The sequence below is a fragment of the Chlorocebus sabaeus genome, chromosome 1 (assembly GCF_047675955.1).
Source record: "Chlorocebus sabaeus isolate Y175 chromosome 1, mChlSab1.0.hap1, whole genome shotgun sequence".
NCBI lineage: Eukaryota > Metazoa > Chordata > Mammalia > Primates > Cercopithecidae > Chlorocebus > Chlorocebus sabaeus.
Window position 1 is genome coordinate 84,789,086 of NC_132904.1, and position 8,477 is coordinate 84,797,562.

Here is an 8,477-nt window from a genome sequence, read left to right on the forward strand (position 1 = left end):
CCCATAAAATCTGTGCTTGCCACAGGCCCAACATTAATCACTTTAGTCCATTGGATGCTGATGCTGGAAAGGATGAAGGAAATCAGTGATCCTACTCCTTCATTCTCACAGAGGAGAAATCTGAGAACTAGCTAAGGAAGAGAATAGCCTAGGTCACATATTGATTTAGTAACATGCCCCAGATCAGCACCCAGAGTGTGTATTGCCATAGGTCTTTGCATTTGCCACACTTATTGTTTTTCTTCCATGGTTATAAACAGAAAAGATGTACAGCTTACATAAAATCAGGAGAAATACCTGATCCATCTTTTCTATGCAAGACAAAGCAGGGCTGGAAAACATGAATTAGCTTGTGAACACACACTCTCAGCCAGAGGAAGTGTGCTTCATAGTTAGGGCTTACAACAGTGTGTGTTACAATAAAAGTATCTAGGTTTCCTCTTCTAGATCATCAAAGGGTTTTAACATCACTTGCCTACTGCACCTAAATGCCAGGGCTTGGGCATACCGAGGGGAAAAGAGTGTCTAGTTTTTCCAGTCACAAATTTTGTGGTCGGAGGCAAGTTTTCTGCCCACTGCTTCCACAGAGTAAAATGGTACCATCTGCTGTGCCTAATGGGCACAATCAGAGCACAGAGTTATGGGGTTTTGAGATGAGATGATTGTAAGAAAAACCTGATTATGACAGACTATCATTGATAGCTTTGCTGCCCCTTCAGTCCTATCATAACCCCTTTACACAATGAAAACCTGCTACCATGCCACTGTCCTAGAAGGGAATATCACAATTGCATACAACATCTCACAAATAGAAATAATACAACAAATAAGGGTGGTCGTATTGTTGAAAATAACGCTGTCCAAAAATTGTTTAAAAAAATTAGCCTTTTCTATGCTATCTCATTCCTCCCAGCTAGATTTACATTTAGAAGAACACTAAATGAGACTTTATCCTCGCAGCTGAAAAAATTGGGTCGTCTGATAGAAAGCTTTTGTGTCAGTTAATATATTTATTTAAAAGGTAGAGTAGCTAGAATTAGAGGTGCTCCATATGTAAAGATAAATTAGACTTCTAGAATTTTCATTGCTAAATTTGTAAATTCAAAGTAAAAACATAACTCAGTTTTAGGAAAAAAAAAAAAAAAAAGGAAAGAAATGTCTTACAACATTTACAGAAAAGGATATAAGAATGAACTTACTATGTATTACAACCAAATCTGTGAGTTGGGTAATATTACAATGTTTCAGGAAAAAAAGTTAAGAACAACAAAAAAATAAATTGTATAATGGGTAATTGTTAGAGCTGGAATTCTGTATTTGATCTTTTTGGCTCCAAAGCCTGTCATTTGAACCACTACACACTTAGGATCACTATTAGGCCTGTATCCTACCTCTTTTTTATTTTTAAAGAAATAACTGGCAAAAATTTATCATAGTAGTGTATTATGTAGAACTCTTTTCTTTTACCTTTAATTTTCTAACAACAGATATAAAAACAAGACAGCAGAAAAATACACAATATTGTTGCTAAAACAGTGACTGTTGTAGAACAAAATGATAGGAGACCTGTGTGTATATATCCTTCTTTCTCTTGTTTTCTGTATGTAGTTACGTTACTTTAAAACTTAAAGAAGAGTATTAAGGAGACTGGAGAGAAGTTAAGATAAAAATACTTAAGAATTCTGAAAAAGCCAGCAACTTTTCTTTCTACCTCTTGATAAGTCTGAGATGACATCCTTTGACACCCTTTTCCTCCTCCCTATCCATTCTCAGTATCTAGAGCCCTGACATCATACACACACACACACACACACACACACACACACACACACAGAGCCACATTTCCTACTTTCTCTTTGATAATACCCATTCAAGCTGATCTTTGCACCTCTAGAATTGGTTCTTCTGGTTCCCGGAGTCCCTCGTGCGTGAGATTTGCTCTGGCTCTGGACTATCCCTGCCTGCTTACTACCTACCCTCCTTTTCTTACACTTGTCACACCAGTAATTAAGGAACATATGCATTTTTTTAAACAAATCAAAATTTTCTGTAGCTCTGTGCCATAGTACAAACTTCCCCTCAGAAAAATCATTTCCACTTAGTTACCTCAAACTATTTACCTTTCGGGTATGTCCAGGACCCTGGGGCCTTCCCTACATTACACTCTCCCTCCCCAGTGGTTGCTTGTTCCATCCTTAAGTCTCTGTTCTCTCTTCCAGCTCCTCATTTAAATTTGCCTTTTTATAATACAAATATTTGTTCATATTTATCTATTCCCTTGGTCTAGGAGATCCTTAAAAGCAGAGATCTGGTCTTGTTTGACTTTATAACTTCATATCCTAGGATAGTACCTCCATAAAGTAGCTATTCAATAGTAGTAATAATAATGTCAATGATGATGACAACGATGATGAAGAATGGATGGATGGATGGATGGATAGATTAATGGATCAACAATGAAACAGATCAATAAATGGAAAGATACACATAAGCAGTAAGTGAGATGTTTGAAATTCCCCCAACAAAAACCCAACTATGAGGCCTGGTATAGTTTGTATGCAAATCCTCTGTCTTGTCTTCTTGACTGTGAAATCTGTCTGGGCTGGCTACTCCAACAGCGTCTCCAGCCCTGCTTTCTACTAAAGTGCAAGCCTGTTAAAAGTTGCTCCATGCGTAGAAAGACCTCACAACGTCAGATCCTGGATTCTGCTTCTCAATCTGCCTTAAATTAGGCTGTGACCTTGGCCAAGTTGCTGTAATTTTCCTAAGAAAATTCTGTTTATTCATCTAAAATGGGAATAGTAACCCATGCCCATATGTCCACCCCATGTGAGGTATTAGGAAGGTGCGATACATGACAGGCTTGCAAACAATAAAGTGTGATGCAAATTTAAGGGCTATTACTAAATGTTGCTTCTCTTCTTATGTATCCAGTCCTGATTTTATCTTCAGGTGAATATTTTTTTTTTCATGTCAGCTATAACATGCTCATTTCTAAATCCTGGTAATTCCATAGGATTTGTTGGTGAGGAGGCAGAGTTTACTGTGCTAAGAACATGGACATTTGATTTAGATTTTCATATAAATCTTAGCTTCATTATTTATTATCTATATGATTTTGGAAGTTTATACAACATTTTTGCTCCTTAATTTCCTTATCTCCAAAACAGGAATATTAATATATTTCTTAATGGTTCAATATAAAAACTAAATATTATAATCTAATGATACAGTATATATAAGCTCCTTGTACATACATAGTAGGTACTTTGTAGAGTGGAGTACTGAATAGAGAGGAGATGTCTAAGGACTGCACAAACCCAAATTCTAGTGGTAAAGACTCTTTCTGATTGGCTGAGGTTAAAAATAATATAAAATGATAAACTTTAACTCTTCACAGAAAATTAACTAGAATTAACTTAAGAAATCCAGGAAGAGTCAGTCCTATTCTTGAAATTTGAGATCAGTAATTGCTTCCAAATATTCATGTATCACAGCCATAATCATTGTTAATACTAAGTATTATCCAGACTTATTTTTTGAATTATTAAAGTTAGATGCTGTTTAACAATATCCTCCATAAAATCACAGGTTTAATATTTAAATTTATTCTGATACATAGGAGAACAAATACTTTGTCTAAAACACATAATAATACAGAACCACCACCAAAAGTAAGAAAAGAGAAAAAAAAGTTGTGTACTACCTAACTGGTTTACAGAATTCTTCATTGCAAACTTCTTTCTGCAAATGTTTATGCTCTTAAATCTTGCTCATAATTTTGTCATTAACTGGATTTAAAATAGCCACAAGGAATGAAATAACACTATGGCTTGAAACGTTTAAAATCAGTTTTAAAGTTTGCATTACACAAAGAGTAAGTTTTTGCTTGCTCAGAATATCAAATTTCTATTCTATACAGCTTCTACCTCAAGCAAGTACCTGGCAAATCATTGGCATCTATAGGATTTTGGTACATGGGATGCATGGAGGAGAGTAATTCATCTTATGCTTATTTGCATTTAAAGCCACAAACACTCTCTGAGTGTTAATCACTAATTCATCAAATAATCAATTAAACTAGAAGTTTCAATTCCATCTGAGAAGTGAACTAATAGAGGCTTATGCAGAGTAACAAGGGGCACCAAGTAAAAGTATCTTACCTACCCAGCAAGGGGGAAATTTGGTAAAATAGAGGAATCTTATTTAACTTTCTTGTAACCCATTCTACCTTTATCATCTATATTTTCTAGAACCTTACTTAAGACCTTTAAAAACTTAGGAAACCAGAGTTTCCTAATTGGCTTCCCTGCCTCTGGCTCACTTTATTGTCTCCAAACATTTACATGGCTGCTATTTATTCTTCATTTATTCTTTGGATAAATATTGACTGAGCCCTTACTATGTGCCAGGCACTGTGCTGGAACTCTGATCAAGTCATCACCCACTTCAGCCCCTCCCTGTAGCCTCTGGCTGAAGTCTACATTTCTTTACTTGGCATTCAAGGCCCATGTTTATCTGGCCCTGCTTGCCTCCTGAACACTCCTTTTCCAGCAACTCCTATTCCAGCCCTGCTGCATTGCTTGCTTCTCTGATACCCTGTATTTGTGGCCCTTGCAGCCTTTGCATACGTGCATATCTTTCTTTACCTGGCTGTCTCCTCCCAGCCTGTTCTAAAGTCATCTCTTCTAGGAAAAGGAGACTGTGAAATAGCCGGAATCCTCAAAGGATATCTACTGATATTGTTTAAGAAAAGAAACTAAATAATTGTTTATGTTATGTATCTATGCCAAAACAATAACAAAAAAGGAAAATATATTTTACAAGGTTAAAGTGGTCATTTCTAATTAGTAGAAAATAGATATTTTAAATCTGTATTTTCTAAAATGTTCTTTGATTACCATCTAATTTTATACTGGGAAAAAATAAACATGTTTAACAGGGAGGGGGAGAAGGGAAAAAGAGCAGCAGCAAGGAAGGGAAAAGGATTTAAAAAAAAAAAAGACAGTATAGAAGCCTTGAACAAATTTCACAATGTTAAATAAACTACCCATCAGCTTAGTGAGCTTGCCTTTATTCTTCTATAATAAAAATCACCCACATGTTTCCCATTTATAGCTAAACTCAGTTAATTACAGCATTGTTTGTGGTTGCTTCTGGGCACAGTCAATACAGCTAATTAGATCCTTTACAGTCTTTAGAAAGTTTCTCTCATTCCTTGTGAAACATCAATATCTGGCGCAGTATGCATTAGTAAGGAGATCCAGCGAGTAATAATATGATCCTAAGGTTGGTGAAGTGAAAAACGGAGGCAATTAGAAAGATAACTCAGGCAGAGTTTCTTGCCCCTGAATAACCAAGAGCAATCATTTTTGTCAGACTTATTTAGAAAAAGATCTCAATTCTGAGGTTTAGCAAAGCCAGGAGCATTAGAGAATCATACAGTCTTGGAGCTGGATAAACCCTTAGGAGTTGTCAAATTTTGTCATAGTAGTGAAAGCTTTTGTTCAGATCAATTTTAGAATAGAAACTTGATACAGTAGCTTTTGGGTAGTATGACAAAGTACAGTTGACCCTTGAACAACATAAGTTTAAACTTGTGTTGGGGTCCACTTCTATGCATATTTTCTTCTGCCTCTGCTACCCCTGAGATGGCAAGACTAGCTCCTCCTCTTTCTTCTTCTCCTCAGCCCACTCATCATGAAGACCTATGTGATGATCCACTTCCACATAAGAAAATTAAATATTTTTTCTCTTCCTTATGATTTTCGTAATATGTTCCTTTCTCTAGTGCACTTTATTGTCAGAATACAGTGTACAATACGTATAACACAGAAAGTGTTAATTGACTGTTGATGTTATTAGTAAGGCTTCCAGTCAACAGTAGGCTATTGAAGAGTCAAAATTATACATGAATTTTCGACTGTGCGAGGACTTGGTGCTTCTATCCCAACTTGTTCAAGGCTTAACTTTAGAAAGAACAGGACTCACCGACTTAGGTAAATCCAGGCTTTAATTCCAATTTCATCCTTAAGCAAGTAACTTGTCCTAACTGAAGCCTCTCTGTTTTCTTGTGAATAAAACATGGATAATAACTTCTACTTTGAAGATTGGTTGTGATAACAAATGAAATGCAGCCTGGATTTAGTATTACCAGCCTGGTGGTATTACTCTGTAGGGGCTGCAGTTTGTTAACCCTCCCCAAATTAAATACTAGGAAAATGAGTTTGCTCCTTAGAAATTAAAATTAGAGCTAACATATGCAAAATCACTGAACAAGTCTGAATAATTTACAGTCCAGTAGAACTGATTTGTATTTGATGGAATTTATTAGCATTTTAAGAAGGAATATGAGACTTAAAAGGAGGAGTTGAGAATCTCAAAGGCATTCAACATCTAAGCATTTTCCAAAAGATATTCAAATGCAGCCAATAATCTAAAAGTCTTATTCAGAAGGGAATCCCCAATGTGGAAAGGTTGGAGAGATTTTCTACCTAGGACTTTTCTATTTCTATTTTCATAGGCACTACTACCCTTACCCACAGATGAGGGGATCAGGGAATCTGAGGCTAATGCCATTAGACCTTGAGTGCCTCTGGCTTCCCTTGTCCTGATTCCATGTTATTATCACAACCTTTGATACTTATTTGGAATCCCATGTGGATAAGCCTCTAGCAACAATATGTAGTGGTCACTTGGAGGTTGAGTATTCTAGTCCCTGTGGCCATTATTTCTTCTGGTAAACTCGTAAACTGGTATTTGAGTATTATACCTTAGTTCATTGAGCTTGCCATATATAACTATGCCCAAGGGATGAGTTCTCTTTGTGCTGACGAGATCAGAAAGGCCTCAGATTGGGGAAAATTTACCATGGCAGTAAATGTCCCCTCGTTAAAGAGGCCCTTGGCATATAGCCAGCTTCCTTCTTTGATGGGATAATACAACATCACCTGATGGCTATTTTACATCATTTTAAAATTTCCATTCTAGGCGCCCATTAAGTATTTATTACATCTCCTTTCTACCCCAAGGAGGTGTCTTTGACTGGATTTTCTCTAGATCAGTCCCTGCAACAAATATTTGTGTGCAAATAGAATATATGGGAAGTGGTCCCAGGAAGTACCAATAAGAAAATGAGGATAGGAGACAGGAAGTAGAAAAAAAAAAGCCAGCAAAGTTTACAATATCAAGCAAGTTAATACTGTAGACAGCTAGGGCTCAATCCTAATGGGCAAGGAACTTAGGGAGATAATGTAGAACATGTCACAGGGTTAGCCTCCCAGTCCCCATGGGCAAGGAAGATGTATATTAACCTCTAATTATTGTCTCTCTTTGGCTGAGGGTTGTTCCCTAATGCATCAGCTCCTGATATTTCTGGCCTTCTGGGCCTGGAGGCCTAGAGAATGTGCTCTGGGGAGAATCACACTAGTCAGAGTGGTAAAGCACTGTAAGACTTTCTCTGTGGCTTCAAATTTAGCCTCCAAAGGGGCATCACAGAAAGTGAAGTCAAATTTGAGACTTATTCCCATTTCTATATAGTCTTATTTGATTGGAGTAATCATGACTGTAGTGTTATTTCCCTCAGGTCAATGTTAAGTCTGAATACTACAGTATTGACTTATATTTATATTCTGTTTCAATATCTGCAAGAAATCAAAACGTGAGAGTCAGGTGACCCCAATTTAACTCAAGCAAGTGTGATGAATTAGAACAGAAGTCCAAACTTCTCAATACTCAAAGTGCAAGTAATATCACATTTCTTTAAACTTCTCAATTTTATTGAAGATTCACATAAGACTCCTCTACCCACCTAAATGTGTGGAAAATTCACTATTAGTTATTTAAAGGACTGCTGATGTGGGTTCCTCTCTGTCTTCACTTGTATGATACAAGAACACTGACAGGACAGGAGGGTTATAGAACATATACAGCTCTGACATGGTGTATATCAGGCATCAACATCTTTAGCAGGGAAGAAGCAAGATCCTGTGTGTGTGTGTGTGTGTGTCTGATGTTCCTGTTCCTTGTAGCTGTGTGCTTCCTTGAAGGAGTCATGGTCCCCCAACTTCTGTTGCTCCAAGCTGCTATAGAGTCTTCTTGTCCAGCTTTCTGCCTGGAAAGGCAGGTCTATGTAGACCCAGGCCCTGAAAGCTAGCGTCAGCCCCAGTGCTTCTTTACATTTTCTTAAGCCACAACAACTAGCTGTGACCTGCATTCTTCCTGCCCTTTTCTTCAGGATCTCACTGGGTATGGTTTCCCCTCCTCTAATCCACAAGACTAAAAGTCAAGTGTCTTTTACTCTCCTGCTCTTGATCAAGAAAGCTTAATTGCTTCATCAGCCTCATCAGCCTCAGCTGTTCACAGATGTATGTTAAACACAAACTCCGGAAGAGAGCAGTCAAGAAAAGTGACCCAGAGAGAAGGGAGTTGGGAGAATAATATCCAGCTCCAGAGTCACTCACCACTACTTAAAACTC